Raw genomic sequence first — 23,395 nt, forward strand, 5'->3', positions numbered from 1 at the left:
CCTCATGTGAAGAGCTGACTCATTTGAAAAGACCCTGATGCTGTGAAAGATTGAAGGCAGGAGGAGAAGGGGACGACAGAAGATGAGATGGTTGGATGGCATCACCGACTCAATGGACATGAGTTTGAGTAAACTCCAGGAGTTGGTGATGGACAGGGAAGCCTGGCGTGCTGCAACTCATGGGGTCACAAAGAGTCAGACACAACCGAGCGACTGAACTGAACTGACTGATAGGCAGAATACGGTATGCTGCTTCATACTCAAGTAGTTACAGAAAAAATTTCTTCTGTTCCTGGAAACACACATAATATCTCTTATAACAATCAGGTTATGTACAAGTATCTCTATAACCCAACTGTCTAGTAAACATAACTCCCAAGCAATTTACACACACAAACACACACACACACATACCCCTCCTAGAACTAATAAAGCAACTGAGCAAGGGCATACAAAAGAAGTCAAACATACAAAACTTACCGGTATTTCTATATGCGACTAATGAATACATGGACCCGCCAAATTAAAAATACAACAGCATTTATAACTCCACAAAAACTAAAACACTTAGGGAAAAATCCATAACACCTGTATAGGACTTATATGCTGAAAGTTATCCAATGCTGATGTTAGAAATCAAGAACATATAAATAAACACTCATAGACAGAAAGACTCAATATAGAAAAACATCAGTTCTGCCCCAAAGTGATATATAGGTTTAACACAGTTCCTACTACAACCTCAGAAAAAGTTTTGGAGAGGTTGAGAAGATTATTCTGAAATTTACATAGAAAAGCAAAAGAACTATAAGAGCTAAAATAACACTGAAAAAGAGAATGAACTGGGATGAATGAGTCTATGAAATTTCAAGACATATCATACAGCTACATGATGGTTCTGTGACACTGGCAGAGGGACTGACAGACAGATTAATGAAACGGAATAGAGAACCTAGATACAGACCCATATAGATACATCCAGCTGAGTTTTGACAAGGCACACATGCAATTCCACAGAGGAAAAACAGCTTTTTCAGCAAAGGGTACAGTAGTAAAAAGAGCTCCATTAGCAAAAGAAAAAAAATTAGCTTCAAAGTCTCACAGTTTATACAAAAATTCAAACTATTAGGGACATAAATGTAAAACATAAAACTACAAAACTTCTGAGAGGAAAAAAATCAGAGAAAATCTTAGAGATCTAAGTCTAGGCAAAAGCACAATTCAAAAAAGGAAAAACTATAAATTACACCTCAAAGTTAAAACTTTTTCTCTGTGAAAGACCTGTTAGAAGATTTAAAAAAGCCAAGGTTTAGAATGGGAGAAGATACTTGTAAACTACAGACCTAGTGAAGGACTAGTATCTAGAATGTAGAAGAAAATCTCAAAATTCAACAGTAAAAAAATTAATGACCCAAGTAGAAAATACAAATGATATGAACAGATATTCACCAAAGAGAATATGCAAGTGGAAGATAAGCACATCAGTCATTTAGGAAAACCACAATAAGCTATTACTACAGAACTGCCAGAATAATTAAGTTTAAAAATACTGAAAACACCAAACGCTGGCAAGAATGCAGAGAAACTGGATCTCTCGTGCATTGTCAGAGGGAATGTGAAATAGCAGAAGCATTCTAAACAACAGTGTGACAGTTTCTTTAGAAACTAAGCAAGCAACTATCATATGACTCAGCAACTGCAGTCCCGGATGTTCACCCTAGGAAAATGAAAATGTTCACCCCAAATTACAGCAGCTTTGTTCCTAACAGTCAATAAATGGAAATAACCTCTATGTCCTTTAAGAGGTAAATGGTTTAAAAACTGAGTTGTATCCACACTATGGGTTACCATTCAGCAATAAAAAGAAACAAGCTTGTGATACATGACAAATATTGATGAATTTCCAGAGAATTATGCTAAGTGAAAAAAGCCAATTGCCAAAGACTACATATATATATAATTCCATTTATAGAACATACATGAAATGACAAATTCATAGACATGAAGAATAAACCAACGGTGACCACGAGTTAAGTGGAGGTGGTAAGGGGGAGGAAGTAGGGAACGCTATAAAGGGGCACCAGGAGGGATCCTTGTGGTGATAGAAGGGTCCTGTATATGACCATGCTGTCTAGCCACCAAGTCAGTCTGCCTCTTTCCGACACTGGGAATGGTAGCCCTCCAGGCTGCTCTGTCCATGGGATTATCCCAGCAAGAGTACTGGAGTGGGCTGCATTTCCTCCTCTAGGGGACCTTCCCAATCCAGCGATAAAACCCATGTCTCCTGCACTGCAGGTGGATTCTTTACCACTGAGCCACCAGAGACTATATCAAGGCAGTTATTTAGGTTATGTTATTTTACTATCATTTTGCAGGATGCTACCACTGGGAGACACCAGAAAAAGTGTACAGAGAATCTATTATTTCTTCCAACTACTTGAAAAGAAAGTCAGCTGCTCAGTCGTGTCCGACTCTTCTCGACCCCACGAACTGTAGCCCGCCAGGCTCCCCCTGTACAGTCCATAGAATTCTCCAGGCCAGAATACTAGAGTGGGTAGCCTTTCCCTTCTCCAGGGAAATCTTCCCAACCCAGGGATCAAACTAAGGTCTCCCACATTACAGGTGGGTTCTTTATCTGCTGAGACACAAGGGAAACCCTCCAATGACTTAAGAATCTACAATGATCTCAAAATTAAAACTTCTATGAAAAAGCAGTCATTCACATGGCCAATGGGCATATGAAATATGCTCAGCATCACTAGTCATCAGAAAACTGTACAATGAAATACCACTACACACATGCACACCAGAATGTCTAAAACAAGGAGAAACGGCAATGCAAAGCACTGTCAGGAATAAAGTAACTGGAGCTTCACACACTGCTGATGGGAATGTAAAATTGCATACTTACTTCAGAAAACTATTATTATCTAACGAAACTAAATGAACTCTTATGCTATGATCTGGCAATTTCACGTCTAGGAATATAACCAAGAGAAATAACTGCTTATGTCCACCAAAAGTCATATTCATAACACACAGAGAAAAAAAAATACCACAAAACACCTAAGTGTCCATCAGCAGTAAGGTAGATAAATTGTACATATTTTCAACACTGGTAGATCAAACTAACAGTACATTGTGAAAAAAGGAAAAATCTGACACAATACCAGAGGAAATAATCTAAGACCTTATCAACATTTTGCTGTAACCCAGAGCTTTCAACCAGGATTTTCATGTGGCCAAAATACTGATCCTCTCATCAGTCTGGGTAGCCAGGCCAGGACTCAGGTAACAGAGCAACATAATAACCATCTCAGTTTTCCCTAGTATGCCACACAATTATTATCATTTACTAGATGGGGAAACAGTGGAAACAGTGACAGACTTTATTTTGGGGGGCTCCAAAATCACTGCAGATGGTGACTGCAGCCAAGAAATTGGAGGACGCTTGCTCCTTGGAAGAAAGGTTATGACCAACCTAGATAGCATATTAAAAAGCAGAGACATTACTTTGCCGACAAAGGTCCATCTAGTCAAAGCTGTGGTTTTTCCAGTAGTCGTGTATGAATGTGAGTTGGACTATAAAGAAAGCTGAGCACCGAAGAATGGATGCTTTTGAACCTGGTGTTGCAGTAGGCTCTTGAGAGTCCCTTGGACTGCAAGATCCAACCAGTCAATCCTAAAGGAAATCCATCCTGAGTGTTCATTGGAAGGACTGACGCTGAAGCTGAAACTCCAATACTTTGGCCACCTGATGCAAAGAACTGACTCACTAGAAAAGACCCTGATGCTGGGAAAGATTGAAGGCGGAAGGAGAAGGGGACAACAGAGGATGAGATGGTTGGATGGCATCACCAACTCAATGAACTTGAGTTTGAGTAAACTCTGGGAGTTGGTGATGGACAGGGAAGCCTGGTGCACTGCAGTCCATGGGGTTGCAAAGAGTCAGACACAACTGAGCGATTGAACTGAACTGTGTATATCACAGCATGCTACAGTATGAAAAAAGTTTAGAAGCACTGATCTAAACAAATAACATAACAGTAATTGTACTAGCCATGTAGGAACTATAAGGGTACATGCACATGTGTATAAAATTATCAGACACCATAATATACCTTTAAAAAATCATATTTTATAGCAAAATAATGCTGCAGTGTTCATATACTTTGATAAAGTAATTCCACAGTAGTAAATTCCTTATCGGGACTTCCCTGGTGGCTCAGACAGTAAAGCGTCTGCCTATAACGCAGGAGACCCAGGTTCAATCCCTGGGTTGGGAAGATCTCCTGGAGAAGGAAATGGCAACCCACTCCAGTATTCTTGCCTGGAAAATTCCATGGACGGTGGAACCTGGTAGGCTACAGTCCATGGGGTCACAAAGAGTCAGAAACGACTGAGCAACTTCACTTCTTTCACTTTTATTCCTTATCAATTTTCCAAATATGCATATAAACACTTAGCTTAACAAAGTACATAAAAACACTATGATTAAAATATATATTCCTATTTGTTTATTTATATTGATATAATTTTTGAAGGCTAATGACCAGGAAAAAAAAAATCAAAATACATACAGCAATAAGACAGACTACAAAACAATATTTTCTAATGAACATATGAACCAAATACCAGAACATCATGCATTGGGTTATCTTTGAAAGGAGATATGTATTCAAAGTGGTGAAAGAAAAAGACCTACCAAATAAGAATACTTCAGCTGCCAATCTGTCCTTCAAAATGGAAAAAGGGATAAGGACTTTCCAAAAAAATCAAAGGCTAAGTGAGTTGGTCACCACTAGCCCTGCCTTATAAGGAATGCTAAAGGGAGTTCTTTGAGCTGAAATGAAAAGATACTCACTGTAAATATACAACTCACTGGTAAAAGTAAAATGAAGTGAAGTCACTCAGTCATGACTATAGCCTACCGGGCTCCTCCGTCCGTGGGATTTTCCAGGCAAGAGTACTGGAGTGGGTTGCCATTGCCTTCTCCAGGGGATCTTCCCAACCCAGGGATTGAACCCGGGTCTCCCACACTGTAGGCAGACGCTTCACCGCCTGAGCCACAAGGGAAGCCCTTGGTAAAAGTAAATATATAGTTAAATATCATGGTATAATCCTGTCATGGTGCTGTGTAAATCAACTGACTCAGAATAAAAGTTGAAATATAAAGTATTAAAAATAACTATAGCTATAAAAAATCTATTACTGGATAAACAATATAAAAAGACTGTGACGTCAAAATTGTAAAATGGGAGTAACCAGGTAAATTTTTTATATAAGACTGAAGTTATCATCAGCTTATAATAGACTATTATAAATATGCTGTTTTGTTTTTTTATCAGTATGCTTTATACAAACCACACTGTAGCCACAAAGCAAAAATCTATAATTGATACAGAAAAGAGAAGATGAAAGGAATCAAAGCATACCACCACAAAGCAGGAACAAAATCACAAGGAAAGGAAGGAAGAAAGGAACAAGTGAACTACAAAATGGTGAAAAAACAATGAACAAAATAGCAACAGTAAGTCTTTACATGTAAATTAACTATGTTTCCTAAAAGACACAAAGTGACTGAATGAATTTAAAAAATTTAAAAAAAATTTAAAAAAACCAAGACACAATATACACTGCCTTCAAGAGATTCACATTAGCTCTAAGGATACACAAAGGCCAAAAGTGAAGGATTGGAAAAAAGATATTACATGCAAATGATAACCAAAATAGAGGAGGGGTGGCTATATTTATAGCAGACAAAATAGACTTCAAGTCAAAAATCATAAAAGAGACAGAGAAGGACACTGTATAATAATAAAGGGGTCACCTCATCAATAGGATATAAAAACTGCAAGTATATATGGGTCCATATCAGAGCACCTACATATATAAAGGAAATATTAGCAGAATTGAAGGGAGAAATAAATAGCAACATAATAATAATAGGGGACTTCAATGCAGAAATGTGGAAATGTAGAAATTAAACAGTACACTCATTAAAAAACAATAATTCAAAGAAAATAAAAAGGGAAATCAAAAACTATCTTGAGAAAAATGAAAAAGGAAACAATATATCAAAACTTTGGGGATACAGCAAAGTAGTTCTAAGAAGGAAGTCTACAACAATAAATGCCTACCTTTAGGGAAAAAAAAAAAAGTTCTCAAATAAACAACCTAACTTCATACCTCAAGAAAACAGAAGCAGAACTAACTAAATCAAAAGTTAGCAGAGGAAGAAAATAATAAAAGTCAGAGCAGAAATAAATGAAACAGAGACTATAAGATAACACAAAACATCAATGAAACAAAGAGTCGTTCTGAAAAGATAAAATTGAAAAAACTTTCGCAAGACTTACTTTTTAAACAAGATATTAATAAATAAAATTAAAAATGAAAGAGAGGACATTACAACTGACATCAGAGAAATACAAAGGATCATGGAAACTACTACTACAAAGAGACTACTATGAACAACTATACAGCAAGAAACTGGATAACCCAAAAGAAATGAAACATACAACCTACCAATACTGAATCATGAAGAAACAGAAAATCTGAACAGACCAATAACTAATAAGGAGATTGAATCAATACTCAGAAACCTCACAATCCCAAAACGTAACGGCTTCATCAATTAATTCTACCACACATTGAAAGAAGCAAATCCTGCTCAAACTTTTCCAAAAACTTGAAAAGAACATAAAACTTTAAAACTCACTTTATGAGGACAGCATTACCATCATAGCAAAGCCTGATAAGGACACTAAAGAAAAGAAAACTTAAGGTCAATATCCTTGATGAAGACAGATTAAAATTCTCAACAAAATACTAGCAATCCAAATTCAACAGCACATATATCATGCTCAGGAATGACTTACCTCTAGGGTGTAAGAATGGTTCAACGTACAAAAAATCAACAGGTAATACATTAACAAAATGAAGGCTAAAAGTCATGATCATCTCAGTAGATGGAGATAAAGTATTCAACAAAACTCTATATCCTTTCAAGATATAAACATCAATAAACTTCATCATAATAAAAGGTCATATATGATAAGACCACAGCTAACATCAAAGTCAAAAGTGAATAAATGAAAGCTTTTCCCCTAAGACCAGAAACAACACAAAGATGCCCACTCTCACTATTTCTATTAAACTTAGTACAGGAAGTCTTAACCAGAGTATCAAGTCAAGAAAAAGAAATAAAAGGTATCTGAATCAGAAAAGCAGAAGTAAAATTGTCTCTGTGTGCAGAAACCTTGAAACTTCTACCGAAAAAAGAGAAAAAAACATCAAAACTAATAAATGAATTCAGTAAAGCTGTGGGATACAAAATCAACATACAAAAATCAGTTACATTTCTAAACATTTACCACAATCTGAAAAAGATACTAAGAAAACAATCTCATTTACAATTATATCAGCAATAAAATACTTTGGAATAAAGTAAACCAAGGAGGTGAAAGATATGTACACTGAAAACTTTAAAACCGTAATGAAAGAAACTGACGAAGATGCAAATAAATGGAAGTGAAGTGAAAGTCACTTAGTCATGTCTGACTCCTTAAAACCTTTAGGACTGTAGGCCGCCACACTTCTCTGTCCATGGGATTCACCGGCAAGAATACTGGAGTGGGTTTCCAATACCTTCTCCAGGGGATCTTCTCAACCCAGGGATCGAACCTAAGTCTCCTGCATTGCAGGCAGATTCTTTACCATCTGAGCCATCAGTCTAAATAAATGGAAAGACAGTCCATATTCATGGATTGGAAGACTTAATATTATTAAAATGTTCATACTACTCAATGCCATCTATAGATTCAATGCAATCCATATCAAAATCCCAAAGGCATTTTTCACAGAAATGGAAAAAAAAATCCTAAAATTCACATGGAATCACATACATAAAAATGTGAATGGCCAAACCAATCTTGAGAAAGAACAGAGCTGGACACATGTACTTATACTGGACTTCAGAATGCACTACAAAGCCACTATAATACAAACAGCCCAGTACGGGCATAAAAACAGACACACAGACCAAAGGGACAGAACAGAGCCCAGAAACAAAATCATGCATTTATGGTCAAAGGGTTTTCATCAAAGGTTCCAAGAATACACAACAGGGAAAGGAGTCCCTTCAATGAATGGTCTGGTTTATCCACGTATTGAAGAAGGGAGCTGAACCGTTGCCTTGTTCAATGCACACAAAACAATTCAGAATCATTAAATCCTTCAATGTAAGACCTGAAACTAAACTAGTAGAAGAAAACAGAGATAAAAAGCTTCTTGGCATATGTTTGAACAATACTTTTTTGGATATAACTATAAAAGCACAGCAACAAATGGCATAAACAGACAAGTGAAATTACATCAAACTAAAAAGCTGCTGCATAGAAACTAAAAAAGTTATTAACAGCGTGAAGAAACAACCTACAAAACAGAAAAAAATATTTGCAAACCATTTGTAAAATTTCATAAGAGATTAATGTCCAAAATACAGAAGAAACTCAAACAACTCAATAGCAAGAAAACAATAACCATTTTAAAAATGAGTAAAGGGCCTGAACACACATTTCTCAAAAGAAGACATACAAATGGCCAACAGGAGCATGAAAAGATGTTCAACATGACTAATTACATCATGGAAATGCAAATCAAAACAATGAGCTATCACCATACAGCTGTTAAAATGGCTATTATCAAAAAGACAGAAAGCCATATGTTGATGAGGGTGTGGAAAACAGGGAATCCTTGTGGTATACATACACATACACACACACAAGCACACAGACACACACAATGGATTATTCAACCTTAAAAAACAAGGAAATCCTGTCATTTGGGACAACTTGGATAAACCTGGGGGAAATTATGCCAAGTGAAATAAACCAGGCACAGAAGGACAAATACTACATTATCTCAGTCATATGTGGCAACTAAAAACCCACAGAAGCTGAGTAGATGACAGTTGCTAGTGGCTGAGGGGGTAGGGGACACAAAGAGATGTTGAGCAAAGGATGCAAAGTTACAGTTATGTAGGATGAATAAATCTAGTAAAAGATCAAGCAAAATGACTATAGTTAATAACACTGTACTGAATACTGAAAATATGCTAAGAAGGTACATTTCAGATACCACTGAAATGTTCACTTTGTTGTGACATTCACAGTAATCTGAAACGGAACCTGCAGTATCTCTGAAGTATGCATGTGTATCAACATGACACAGAGTTCTCTTTTCCCACTTTTAAATTATATCTTATTTTCTTAATAAATCATACTTAAGTAACTTGGAGAAGGAAATGGCAGCCCACTCCAATATTCTTGCCTGAAGAATCCCCTGGACAGAGGAGCCTGGAAGGCTACAGTCCACAGGGTCACAAGAGTCGGACACGCCTTAGCGACTAAAGGAAGTAACTGGCTATCTGTATAGAACAAAAAAAGTTACCTTTTTTGTTAACTTCTTCTTCACACTATACACAAAACTTAGTTTGAGATGGATCACAGACTTATATATGCAACGTATAAACAATAAAGCATATGGAAGAAAACAGGTGAATATGAACATTCCAGGCATAAGTCAAAAGACTGAGACAGCATTAAGCATAGATCCCATGAAAGGAAAGTATGGAGACTGACTTGACTATCACAAAGGCTACAGACTGAAGAGTGATGCAAAATTCTAATGACAGGCCCCCAATTTAGGAGTTCCCTTTTACAAAAATATCACAATTAGACATCTATCAGGCCTATATACATTTCATCTTATTCCTTTATTCTCCCTTATCTGTTTCTCCCTGTGATTAATGCCACATATTTGCCATACAAATGGTTAACTAGTATTAGGATTGCATGGCTATGGAACAGAACACAGTTAACTGGCCCTCACAAGGGGCTGACCCCATGATCTTAGCCTTACTGTACCAAACTTTAATTTAGTAGTCTTTGTTAGCCCAAGAGCTTGATCATTAACTGTCTCAGATGACTATTTCTAGAGAGTCTAATAAATCAAGTTTTGTGAAAAATAAAGTCTGCAGTAGGAGTTGATTTTATGTTTTATTTATTTGTTGCTGTTTATGTTCAGTCACTGTCATATTCAATTCTTTGTAACCCCATGGATTGCAGCATGCTAGGCTTCCCTATCCTTCACTATCTCTCAGATGTGGCTCGTGCCCATTGAGTCAATGACGCTATCTAACCATCTTATCTTTTGCTGCCGTCTTCTCCTTTTTGCCTTCAGTCTTTCCCAGCATCAGGGTCTTTCCCAGTGAGTCGGCTCTTCGTATCAGGTGGCCAAAGTATTGGAGCTTCAGCATCAGTCTTTCCAATGAATATGCAATGAGTTGATTTCCTTAAGGATTGACTGGTTTGATCTCCTTGCTGTCCAAGGAACTCTCAAGAGTCTTCTCTAATACCACAGTTTGAAAGCAAAAATTCGTCAGCACTCAGACTTCTTCATGGTCCAACTCTAACATCTGTATATGACTACTGGAAAAACCGCAGCTTTGATTAAAAGGACCTTTGTTAGCAAAATGATGTCTTTGCTTTTTAATATGCTTTCTGCATTTGTCATAGCTTTCCTTCCAAAGAACAAGTCTTTTATTTATTTAATCACCAGCAAATAATCATCTCTTTAAAGCAGAGTCTCTCAACTTCAACACTAACTACATTTTGGGTCAGATAATCTGCTGCTTTGGAGGGTTGTCCAGCATGTTACAGGATGTTTAGCAGCATCCCTAGCTTCTACTTATAAATGCCAGGAGCGCAGCCTGAGCTGTGACAACCAAAAACATCTCCATGCAGTGCCAAGTGTCTCCTAGAAGCAAAATCACCTCTTACTGGAAACAATGTTTGAAAGAAAACAGCATAATATAAGGATTCAGGCACAGGTTTTTAAACTTTCTATTTTATATTCGAGTATAGCTGATTAACGGTGTTGTCATAGCTTCAGGTGGACAGCAAAGGGGCTCAGCCACACATAGACATGTATCCATTCTCCTCCGAACTCCCCTCCCATCCAGGCTGCCATACGCCACTGGCCAGAGTTCCTTGTACTATACAGTAGGTCCTTGTTGTGTATCCATTCTAAATACAGCAGTGTGTACATGCTGATCCCAAACTCCCATCTCTTCCCCCCATTCTTCCCCCACTGGCAACCATAAGTTTGCTCTCTAGTCTGTGAGTCTGTTTGTTTCACAAATAAGGTCATTTGCATTGCTTCTTTTTAGACTCCACACATAAGGGATGTCATGCGCCGTTTCTCCCTCTGTCTGACTCACTTCACTCAGCACGACAATCTCTAGGCCCATCCACACTGCTGCAGGTGGTGCTCTCTCACTCTTTTTAATGACTGAGTGATATTCCGTTGTATACATGTACCACACTTGTTTATCCCTCTGTCAACGGACATTCAGGCTGCTTCCATGTCTTGCCTATTGTAAACACAGCTGCAACGAACACTGGGGTGGATGTATTCTTTCAGACTATGTTTGTCTCCAGTACATAGCAGCATCATATGGTAGCTCTATTTCTAGTTTTTTAAGGAACCTCCATACTGTTCTTCACAGTGGCTATACCAATTTACATTCCCACCAATAGTGCAGGAGGGTTCCCTTCAGGACTGAGGCATTTTTTGACAAAGGGTCAAATATATCAGACATCCTACACATAGTACACATAATAGGACTGTCTGAAAAAGTTAAAACTAGTCCTGAGTGTCCAATAAGACTTCTAAATATCCTATCAGTCATATAGGTGAAATACTCGATTACTGTGACCTGGGTCTAAAACCTAATTTCATCTTACAAATGAACACAAACTATTTTTTAAGATTTTAATATTAACTAAAAATTTTAAGAATAAATCTAGTATGTTTTAAAAAAAGAGGGGGGAAACAGCATAATGAATTTACATTTTTAAAATATTAACAGAATATCTACTTTATTTAACAAACACTTGTAACACTTTCTACACACCAGGCACTATTCTAAACACCGTACAAATGTTAACTCAGTGCTTATTAACAATCCATGAGATGGAATGATCAGTATTCCACTTTAGAGATAAGAAAATGTGGGCACAGAGAGATTATGTTGCCCAAAGTCACACAGTGAATAAGTAGGAGAGCAGGGACGGCACATAGGTAAGTGGCTCCAGAGCCCATGCTCTTAAGCACCATACCTGATGGTGAAGTCTCACATTCTAAACGAGGGGAAGAATGACACATAGTGAGTGCTACCAAAAAAAAGCAAAAACCCAACAACAGCAGCAATTTGTGACTCACTAGCCCCTACAGGAATTGAGGCTGCCCATCCTGAAAGAAGAAATGCTAAAATATGTAGTGAAAACACAACATATATGTATACATCCTAATAAAAGTCATAAATTTGATATATACATATGCCAGTTCTATAACTAAGGTAGCATGATGACTCCAGGACTAGAAATTACATTCCCAGTATACAAGAGCTAAAAGTGAAAGATGAAAGAAATGAAAATGAAACACTATGTTCACAAGACTAAGTAAAGGAAAGTGGAACCAACCAGCCATGTGCCTGTTTACTCTGCTTTCCTTCTTCCAAGATCTCAGTACATTTTAAATAAATGGAATAATAAACGTAAGTATTCAGCAGAATAATCAGCACACAGAAGGCACTTGAAAAAGTATCCGTCTCCTTCACTCTGCACAACGGCTCCCTGCTCTAACCCCCGTTCACTTTTGTGCTGTGCAGGTCTTTTCTGGGCTTCCACGGCGGCTCAGACAGTAAAGAATCCGCCTGTGATGCAGGAGACTCAGGAAGATCCCCTGGAGAAGGGAATGGCTACCCACTCCAGTATTCTTTCCTGGAAAATTCCATGGACAGAGGAGCCTGGCGGAGATGGTTAGATAGCATCACTGACTCAAAGGACATGAATTTGAGCAAACTCCAGGAGATAGTGAAAGACAGGGAAGCCCAGCATGCTGCGGTCCATGGGACTGCAAAGAGTCGCACGTGACTTAGTGATTGAACAACAACAACATTATCTGTTCTATGAAGTGTTCTGAAGACATTTCTCTCTCTAGTAATTCCAGATGTTGGAGAAAATGAATGGCAATTACAGCAACTATAGAAAAAGCTGAGTGGTCCTCATGAGACTCAAAACTAAACTACATTTTTATAGGACAAACTGATTCAAAATAAAAACAGAACTTCAATGAACAGAACTGAAGCAGAACATTCATCTCAGGTCAGAAGACTTCCCCTATTTTTTCTCCAACAAATTTCAAAACTCTTCTAGAAGAATAAGATCTCATTTATAAAAATATTTAGCATAAGGGAGGTTGACTTACTCTCTTGTCACTTAGAACTTTATGCTGTATGTGCTGGTTAAATCTGTGTCAACTCAACTAGGCCACAAGGTTTCCACACATTCTGGCTGTGACCGTGAAGGTGTTTCTAAAAGAAATTAACGTTTTCAGTATACTGAGTAAAGCAGATTAAGTAAGTGTTAGTCACTCAGTCGTGCCCAACTCTGTGACCCCATTGACTGCAGCCCAACAGGCTCCTCTGTCCATGAGATTTTCCAGGCAAGGATACTGGAGTGGGATGCTATTTCCTTCTCCAAGGGATCTTCCCAACCCAGGGATCAAACCCCGGTCTCCTGCACTGCAGGCAGATTCTTTACCGACTGAGCTACAAGGGAAGCCACAATGTGGGTGGGCCCCATCTAACGAACTGAAGCTCTGAACAGGACAAAATAGCTGAGTAAGAGGGACTGCCTCTTGCCTGCATGCCCTCAGGCGGGGGCATTAATCTTTCCCCACCTCACACCCAGAGATGGCCTTAAACTGGAGCTGACACTACTGGCTCTCCTTGTTATCAGGTGTTAGGACAGGGACTGGAAGGAACTACAGCTTGCCAACTGTGGATCTTAGAATTTCTCAGCCTCTATAATGGTTGAGCCAATGCCTTATAAGAAGTTCCTCAGTCTGTCTGTCTGTCTATATATAGATACATTGCGTGTGTGTGTGCACACCACACACACTCTCATACATAAGACACTCACTTTCACATACTCAGACACGCTCCCCTTCAGGTTCTGTGTCCCTGGAGAACTCTTAACAAATACACTGAACTTAAACTGCTTCCAACACTTTTATTTTTAAGGTTAAAACTATTTTTAAGCTACAAAGGCCAAATTTAAATTCTAAAACAAAAAGACAAGGAGCCTAGTATCACAAACCAATATTTACATGTCTTTTTGCAGTTTTCAAAGCTTTCACACATGTACTATCTCATATGATTACCAAAGGATGTCATGAGTAGTTAAGACAGAGTTATCACCTACTTACATAAGGAAACTGGGAGTCAAACTGTAAGTTGCAGAGCAAAACAAAAATTCAGATCCAGTGCACTGCACCACGCTGCCTCATCACATACATCACATACAGACAATGAGCTTATTAAAAATTGGAAGTTTCTGTTCGTCTCTCATGGTCAGCCAATGTGTGAGCAGGCCACCCAAGATGGTCATTCTTTTGCTCTTGGTGTATCCCCTGGTGGACCAGTGCCTGCTTCACCTGCATCTTCCTCACATGCCTACACACTTGTACCCCTAGGCACACAGTTAGTCTGAATATTAGAACTAGAATACCTCCACAAGGATAGCTTATCAAAGGGACAGTGAGCGGGATGCCCCCTGCTAGCTTCCCTGGTAACCTATGTGCCCATCAGACACCACTCTCCCCTATAACTGGTAACATCCCCTCCCCCTGGGAGTGGGGGCTGCTGGCATGTCCTGCCCACCATCCATAGCATGTGGAGGGCTGTCGCTCCAGGACCTTGCTTCAGACATATAAGATCCCCCCATCCATTAAATCACTGATGTCTCTGTGCTGACTCTGGGCTCTCCCCTTGGTCCTGAAGCTGGGCAGCCACAGGGACTGCCTGCCTCCAGGGTGCAGCCCAACAGTGAACAGGATGCTTATGGCAAACCACAATATGACTAGCACCCAAGAGGCACTGTCTCCTCCAGCGACCATCACCCCAAAAGAGGAGGAGATCACAATGGCAGAGAAGGATACTTGAGCTCACCTCCCCCCATGAACACATCAAAAATACAGCGACATGAAGAACAACTCTCACTGAAAACAAACAAGACTGGCAGAAAGACTCTCCTACAGAAAGGCTGTAAAGATCCACACAGAGTCAGAAAAGAAGGCAGGAGAAGTGATCAGGTCAGTACCTGTAGTCTGAGGATGGGACACAGAAGATAAGAGAGATATCCTGGGCTGGGAGAGCCTCCCTGGGGCATGAAGGATTCAAACCACATATCTGATACCCTACCCCTGGGATCCAACACTAGGAAGACAAGTCCCCTCAGGCGGTTTGAAAACCAGTAGTATTTACAAGAGAGCTCAAAGAAATTGAGACTCCACTCACGAAGCACACATGTACATACTGGCCTACTCCTGGGAACAAGGCAGAGGAAGCAAGCTGAGACTTTCCAGAGCTCTGGCCAGTTTCTCAAGAGGGCCCCACATTCTCGGGCCACACCCACAGCCTACTCCAACATCTCTTGCTCTAGTGCTGCTTCCCCTGTGGGATGAAGCTGCCCCGTTCCAGGAGCGGGAAGAATGCACACTTAGAGGGAATGGAACCAGCTCGGACCCAACCATCAGAGTTTCCACTCTAGCACCTTCAGACCCAACCACATCCCAAGCAGGGCAATAATGACCACTCAGTAGAGGAAAAGGTCTGACTCACACTTGGCCCTAGACCTGGCCCATCAATTTCCAGCTCCATCTCCCACCAAGGCGACAGCTGCCAGCACGCCCAGGGTGAAGACATGACCTGTGCTCACTGCAGATCACACTCTCCCACCAAAGCCTGGCACATGCAGACTGCATATGGATGCTCCCATGCAAGGACATGCAATAATACCATTTGCAGCAACATGGATGCACCTAGAGATTATCATATTAAGTGAAGAAAGTCAGACAGAGAAAGAGATATGATATGTTGAATCTAAAAAAAAAAAAGATACAAATAAACTTATTTACAAAACAGAAATGGACCTACAGACTTTGAAAAGAAACTTATGGTTACCAAAGGTGAAAGACTGGGGGGAGAGAGAAATTAGGAGTTTAGGATTAACACATATATGCTACTATATATAAAATAGATAATCAACAAGGACATACTACATAGCACAGAGAACTCAATATTCCATAATAACCTATATAAGAAAAGAATCTGAAAAAGAATAGATACAAGTATATGTATAACTGAAGTACTTTACTATACACCTGAAACTGAAACAGTACTATAAGTCAACTATACTCCAATATAAAATAAAAGTTAAAAATTTTTTAAATTTTTTAAAAATTGTATTGAAAAGAACAAAATATCTAGGAATAAACTTAACCATGAAGGTGAAAGACCTATACTCTGTAAACTATAAAACACTGACAAAGGAATGATACAGAATTGGAAAGCAATAAGAATTGGAAGAACTAATATTATTAAAATGACCACACTACTCAAAGCAATCTATAGATTTAATGTTATCCCTATCAAACTATCCATGACATTTTCCACAGAACTAGAACAAATAATCCTACAATATACGGAATCACAAAGGTCCTGAATAGCCAAAGCCGTCCTGAGAAAAGAGCAAAGCTGGAGGGAATCATCTCCCTAACTTCACACTGTACACTACAAAGCTACAATAATCAAAACAGCATGGCACTGGCAGAAAATAGACACATAGCACAATGGAACACGACAGAGAGCCCAGAAGTGATCCCGCGCCGCTGAGGACAGCTCACCCATGGCCAAAGCAGCAGGAATGCACATGGGGAAGTGACAGTCTCCTCAGTAAATGGCTCTGGGGAAGCTGAGCAGATGCAGATCAACGAATGCAGTTAGGATCTTTTCTCACATCACACATAAAATTAAACTCAAAGTGCGTTAAAGACCTACATGTAAGACAAGAAACCTTGAAACTCTTAGGAGAAAACATAGGCAGAACATTCTGACATAAAGTGTAGCCATTTGGGGGGGGGGGGGGTGCGTATATGTCTACTAAGGCAAAGGAAACAAAGGCAAAAATAAAATAGGACATAATTAAACTTAAAAGCTTTTATACAAGAAGGGAAACCACTGACAAAACAAAAAGACAATCCACTGTGTGGGAGAAAATAGCTGCAAATAATATGACCAATAAGAGGTTAATATCAAAAATACATAAACAGCTCATGTAACTCAATATCAAAAAGACAAAAATTCCAATCAAAAAGTGGACAGAAGGGACTTCCCTGGCAGTGCAGTGGTTAAGACTGTGCCTGCACTGCAGGGAGCATGGGTTTGATCCCTGACCAGGGAACTAAGATCCTGCAAGTTGTGCAGCACAACCAAAAAATAAAAATAAAAATTGTTTTAAACATCAAAAAAAAGTGGGCCAAAGGTTTACACAGACATTTTTCCAAAGAAGATATACAGATGGCAAACAGGCACATGAAAACATGCTTAACACTGCTAATCCATCGGAGAAATGCAAATCAAAACCATGAGCGTATCACCTCACACCTGTCAGAGTGGCTTATCATCAAAAAGACAAAAACAACAAATGGTGGTGAGGATGTAGTGAAAAGGAAACCCTAATATACTGTTGGTGGGCATGTAAATTGGTACAGCCACTGTGGAAGACAGAATAAAGGTCCCTCAAAAAACTAAAAATGGAATTACCATACGACCCAGCAATTTCATTCCTAAGTATACACCTGAAGAAAACAAAAACACTAACTCAAAAAGAGATAGGCACCACAATGTCCAAAGCAACATTATTTACAATAGCCAAGATATGGAAGCAACCTATGTCCATCAACACATGAACAGACAAAGAAGATGAATGGATAAAGAACACAGTCATAAAAAAAATGAAATTATGCCATTTGCAACAACATGGATGGTCTGGAAGGGATTGAGATCTGTGAAATAAGTCACAAAGAGAAAGACAAACCACTTATGTGGAATCTAAAAAACAAAAGTATGAGTATAACAGAAATAGACTCACAGATACAGAGAACCAAATAGTGATTACTGCTGAGGTGAAAGAAGGGGGTAGGGGCAAGATACAGGTAGGAGATTACCACACATCAAATATATTATAAAGCACAGGGAATACAACCAATATTTTTGAATAACTTTAAATGGAGTATAATCTATAAAAAGTTTGAATCACTATGTTGTATACCTGAAATAAATGATATTGTAAATCAACTATACTTCATTAAATATAAGATTTTTAAATAATAATAAAAACTAAACAAACAAAAAAAAACTTTGTTAATAATATATGCCAGAGAATACAAGCAAATATTCAAAAGTTTCCTTAGCTACTTACTATTAAACCTCCCTGTAATGAAAATCATACTAGCAGGCTTCAGTGACAACCATTAAGCTTATAATTGTCTACTCTCAGTGAAAGGGCCACTTTCACATTTATAAGGAAGTTGACACAGGCTTTAAAGATAAATCTGAGAATATAGTTCACATATAACATTGAAACAAAATATGATCAAAAACAAAACTCAGATTGAGCCCTATGTATATTATAGCCATGTTCCAAACTGAGTAAGTAATATTAATATTTTTGGTAATATAGGGATAGTCTTGAAAACACACACCTGTTACTTCAATTTATTGCTGTAATTCTCCAAGGAATACTATAATCTTAAACCAAAACACTTTTTATAACCTGCCATCTTCTGCATACTTAAATACAAATATCATGGGCTCTAATGTGAAAATATCTTAATGAAGAAAAATTCAAATAATACACTTCTTATTGAAGAACTAAGTTCAGATGAAAAATAGAAGGTATGTACATACATTCCAATTTCTCCAGTAAGAATACTGGATATACTGAATTGAATCCTTAAAACAGAACCGTAGCAAACTAAGAGTTCAAGCCAGAGAAGTAGTGACAATTTGAGCAAGAGAAGAAATCACAGATATCAGAAGCCCATGTGGCTAAAAAATATCAAACTGCCTCATCATTTGTTGTTATATGAATTTCCTTTAACAGAAAATAAAGCTAATCTCAAAAGAGTTAAACTGTACTTGTAGTCACACATTTGCTAAAACTCACCCACACTTAAGTCTGATAATTAACAAATATAGAATCCCTGACTATTTTTTGATAGGGAGGACCCTGACCATCAATCTAAACCAGAAAAGAAATTTAACCATAAATCTAACCACAGGGAAACAAAAGAGAGCACAGAAAAAAGAAAGCTTTAAAAAGATGCTTACCTTCCCAGATCTTTATAGACAATTTTGTCTAAAACAACCTTGAAAGTGAAAGTGTTAGTCATTCAGTCATGTCCAACTCTTTGTGACCCCACTGACTGTAGCCTGCCAGGCTTCTCTGTCCATGGGATTTCCCAGCAAGAATACTGGAGTGGGGTGCCATTCCCTTCTCCAGGGGATCTTCCCGACCCAGGGATCAAACCTAGGTCTCCTGCATTGTAGGAAGATTCTTTACCATATGAGCAAACAGGGAAGCCCAAAACAATCTTGATTTACTTTTAAATCAGTGAAGGAAAATAGAGGTTAAAACAGTTTCTCTAACATTTGTAACTTAAAATTTCTGACTACTTTAATTTAAAATATAAATTTTATTAGAAGAGGATCCAACTCCAGAGAATCTGTTAACCCAGGTATTTGTATCATCTGAGTTGCTTTATTATTGCCTTTGGCTTCAAGTCTAAGTAAAGATCAAAGTCAAAAGGAAAGAAATCAAATTCTTGCCCAGGGTATTGGATTTAAGAAATCATTAAACAATCTCTCTTTCTGTAAAGTAACTACTTCTTATTTCTCTGAATTTCCACATGTTAAAATCTGGATTATGTGCCATAAATGTTAAGCCTGATACATATTCACTTAACAGATATTTATATATTCACTTTGTTACTTCATTGGGAAAGCCTTCCCAAGACCCACTAGGATAGGGTCTCATGCAACACTCTCCAGTAACATCCTGTACTTCTCAATAGCACTAATACAGCTGAAATCAATTTTTGCATGCTCCTTTCATGTTTATCTTCCCCCTTAACCTAAATGTCTACAAACATCTTGTTGCCCCACCCCTGTATTTCTGATATATTGTAGGTATAATCTGTAATCATTGAAGAATAAAATAAGGATAGGAAAGAGAGAGAAAATGAAGATTCAGGTAAATGCAGTTACACTCCATGAGCTCCAAATGGAGCTACGAAAGCACGCACTCTGAAATTCAATCTGAATTCTGATTAAATCCCTGTCTCCTGGGCTGGGGGGTTTCTGAGATACAGATCTGACAAAGATGGGACTATGTCTACTTTTTTCAAGGTTTAGAAATGAAAAATGATCAGAATAACAAGCTTTCTTCTGTCACTGCCAATAGATAATAAATCCTTCAAGGCAACTCCCAAACTGGACTAACCACAAACCAAACTCCAAAGAAGCCAAAGCAAGCTGACACATGTAATGAGTACAAAGATTAGACAAAATAAATGATGATAAGTAAAAAATGCTGTAAATTCAGCATTCGTATAAAAGCAACCTGCTCAAACCTGATGACACTTGAGCCAGCATTCTTCCCTCTTTTCACACTTTTTTCCACACATAAATCCATTCCACTGAATATTTTTCAATGTAGCTGAAAGCAAAATTGCTTAAAATCCTTATCCATTCACAGAAATTGATTCTCCTCAAGTATAATTATGAAAAGAGAGCTTCATATACAATTTGTAATATCAATTTACAATACCAATTTGATTCACTAATAAATCAGGCTCATTAACAAATACTTAATAACTACACTCCTATTTTCTCAAGATGAAACAGATTTGTTAGGAGAAACACACTGATGGGAACCCAGTCAGAACCGAGTCAAAATGTCTGGCCAAAGAAAACCCGGAAAGGAACCCCGACCCCGTAAAACCCAAGACTGCGAGCCACGTGGCACAGCCGTCCTCCCAGGCTCCTCGCCCTCCTGCGCTCCGCCCAGGCGCCCCTTCCCAATAAACTCTCTCGCTTTGTCAGCATGTGTGACTCCTCAGACAATTCGTTTCCAAGTGTTAGACAAGAGCCCACTCTCAGGCCCTGGAAGAGGTCCCCCTTCCTATAACAGATTCATGCACCCAAAAAAATCTTAAATCACAACAACATCTTTTTTTTTGGCCACACTGTGCAGCTTGTGGGATCTCTGTTCCCAGACCAGGGACTGAACCCAGGCCCCTTGAGGTGGAAGCTCCAAGACGTAATCAATGGACCACCAAGGAAATTCCCACACCTTCTGATTTGAAGAGAATTCTCTAGTGACAAGGCAAACAAAAATGATGCTGACATTGAAAAATGCTTACTAAGGATTTAAAGGCTTTTTAAAAAATTTAAATCAAATAAATATCCAGTTTAATAAGAATCTACTGACTCAGAAACATGAACAGCAATGGATGATAATTATTTAGATCCTATATTCCAATGTTTATATTAATTTAATTTTTATCCCTGATCTATGATAACTAAAGAGACAAACAACAATAAAGAAGATTTGGCCAGCTATATACTCAGATTGCTACAGAAAAGGGTGAGTTACAAGTGTTCAGTACAATAGTCTTCAACTTTCAACTAGAAGGAATACGCTGGAAGTATTTTTTGAACTCAACAGAGGTCAGCCAAAGAATAACAAAATGTCACACAGAAAACCAAGCTCAACATACTCACAACCTCTTATTAATGAATGGGAAAACTCATCATCTAATTGCTCATTTGAAAGACAAACACCAAATGACTGCTACAACTCAAAAGGGACAATAACAAAGCTTGTTAAAAAACCATTGTTTACTTATGAACTAGAAGGATACAATGAGCCCTTCACCTTCACCTCTAAAGAAGGCCTCAGGCAAAAAATCAAAGGCGGAATTACTCCAACATATTTAAAAATTCCATGGTCTCCAAATGTCAAATAATCCAAATATCCCCAGCAGTCTATATGGCTTAATGACTTTTAATTCTCTCCTTTTTTAAGTAAAAAAACAAAAGCTTCAAAAAGTCTCATTTCTGGTCTCATTTTCTCAAGAAAATCTGCTAAAACAGTGCCTTTAAAAACTCAGTGCATACTACATGCCAGAAACACTTCACATATTATGCCTCATTTAATCCTCACCAGGACCTCCGGAGTGAAAATTTACCATTTCTCCCACAGTACAGACACAAAAACTGAGGCTTAGAGTACTCAGGTCATTTGTCGGTGATTACCCAGCTAGTAAGAAATGAGCAAGAATTCTAACACAGGCAATTTGATCCCAGAACCAGACTCCCCCCTCCTAAGCCATAGTGAAATATAGAAGTCTAAATAGCATCTTGTAATTGGAGGTAAGCTTGGGAAGTTTTGTAGAATTATTGGTTTTTTTCCATAAAATAAAACTATATGAGAATACAAAAAAAAAAAAAAAAACCTTTGTCCATATCACTTAAATTTTACATTCAGTTCTGTTGCTCAGTCATGTCCAACTCTTTGCAACCCCTTGGACTGCAGCAGGCCAGACTTCCCTGTCCATCACCAACTCCCTGGAATTTACTCAAACTCATGTTCATTGAGTTGGTGATGCCATCCAACCATCTCATCCACTGTCGTCCCCTTCTTCTCCTACCTTCAATCTTTCCCAGCATCAGGGTCTTTTCAAATGAGTCAGTTCTTCGCATCAGGTGGCCAAAGTATTGGAGTTTCAGCTTCAACATCAGTCCTTCCAATGAACATTCAGGACTGATTTCCTTTAGGATTGACTGGTTTGATCTCTTTGCAGTCCAAGGGACTCTCAAGAGTCTTCTCCAACACCACAGTTCAAAAGCATCAATTCTTCGGCACTCAGCTTTCTTTGTAGTCCAACTCTCACATCTATACATGACTATTGGAAAAACCATACCTTTGACTAGACAGGCCTTTGTTGGCAAAGTAATGTCTCTGCTTTTTAATATGCTATCTAGGTTGGTCATAACTTTCCTTCCAAAGAGCAAGTGTCTTTTAATTTCATGGCTGCAATCACCATCTGCAGTGATTTTGGAGCCCAGAAAAATAAAGTCAGCCACTGTTTCCATTGCTTCCCCATCTATTTCCCATGAAGTGATGGGACCAGATGCCATGATCTTAGTTTTCTGAATGTTGAGTTTTAAACCAACTTTTTCACTCTCCTTTTTCACTTTCATCAAGAGGTTCTTTAGTTCTTCACTTTCTGCCATAAGGCTGGTGTCATCTGTATATCTGAGGTTATTGATATTTCTCCCGTCAATCTTGATTCCAGCTTGTGCTTCACCCAGTCAAGCATTTCTCACAATGTCCTCTGCATGTAAGTTAGATAAGCA

The 23,395-nt window shown here is 38.4% G+C and overlaps 1 protein-coding gene and 1 non-coding gene across 2 annotated transcripts in view; one reads left to right on the forward strand and one right to left on the reverse strand.

The window, feature by feature from the left end:
• The window catches only part of TMEM135 (transmembrane protein 135), a 255,523-nt gene that overhangs the window by 226,415 nt on the left and 5,713 nt on the right, over positions 1-23,395 (reverse strand). The gene's annotated exons all lie outside the window — the stretch shown is intronic.
• Positions 4,215-4,286, forward strand: TRNAY-AUA (transfer RNA tyrosine (anticodon AUA)). Its single transcript has one exon. It is a non-coding gene; the product is annotated as a tRNA-Tyr (tRNA).

This window comes from Odocoileus virginianus, chromosome 28, assembly GCF_023699985.2.
Source record: "Odocoileus virginianus isolate 20LAN1187 ecotype Illinois chromosome 28, Ovbor_1.2, whole genome shotgun sequence".
Classification (NCBI taxonomy): Eukaryota; Metazoa; Chordata; class Mammalia; order Artiodactyla; family Cervidae; genus Odocoileus; species Odocoileus virginianus.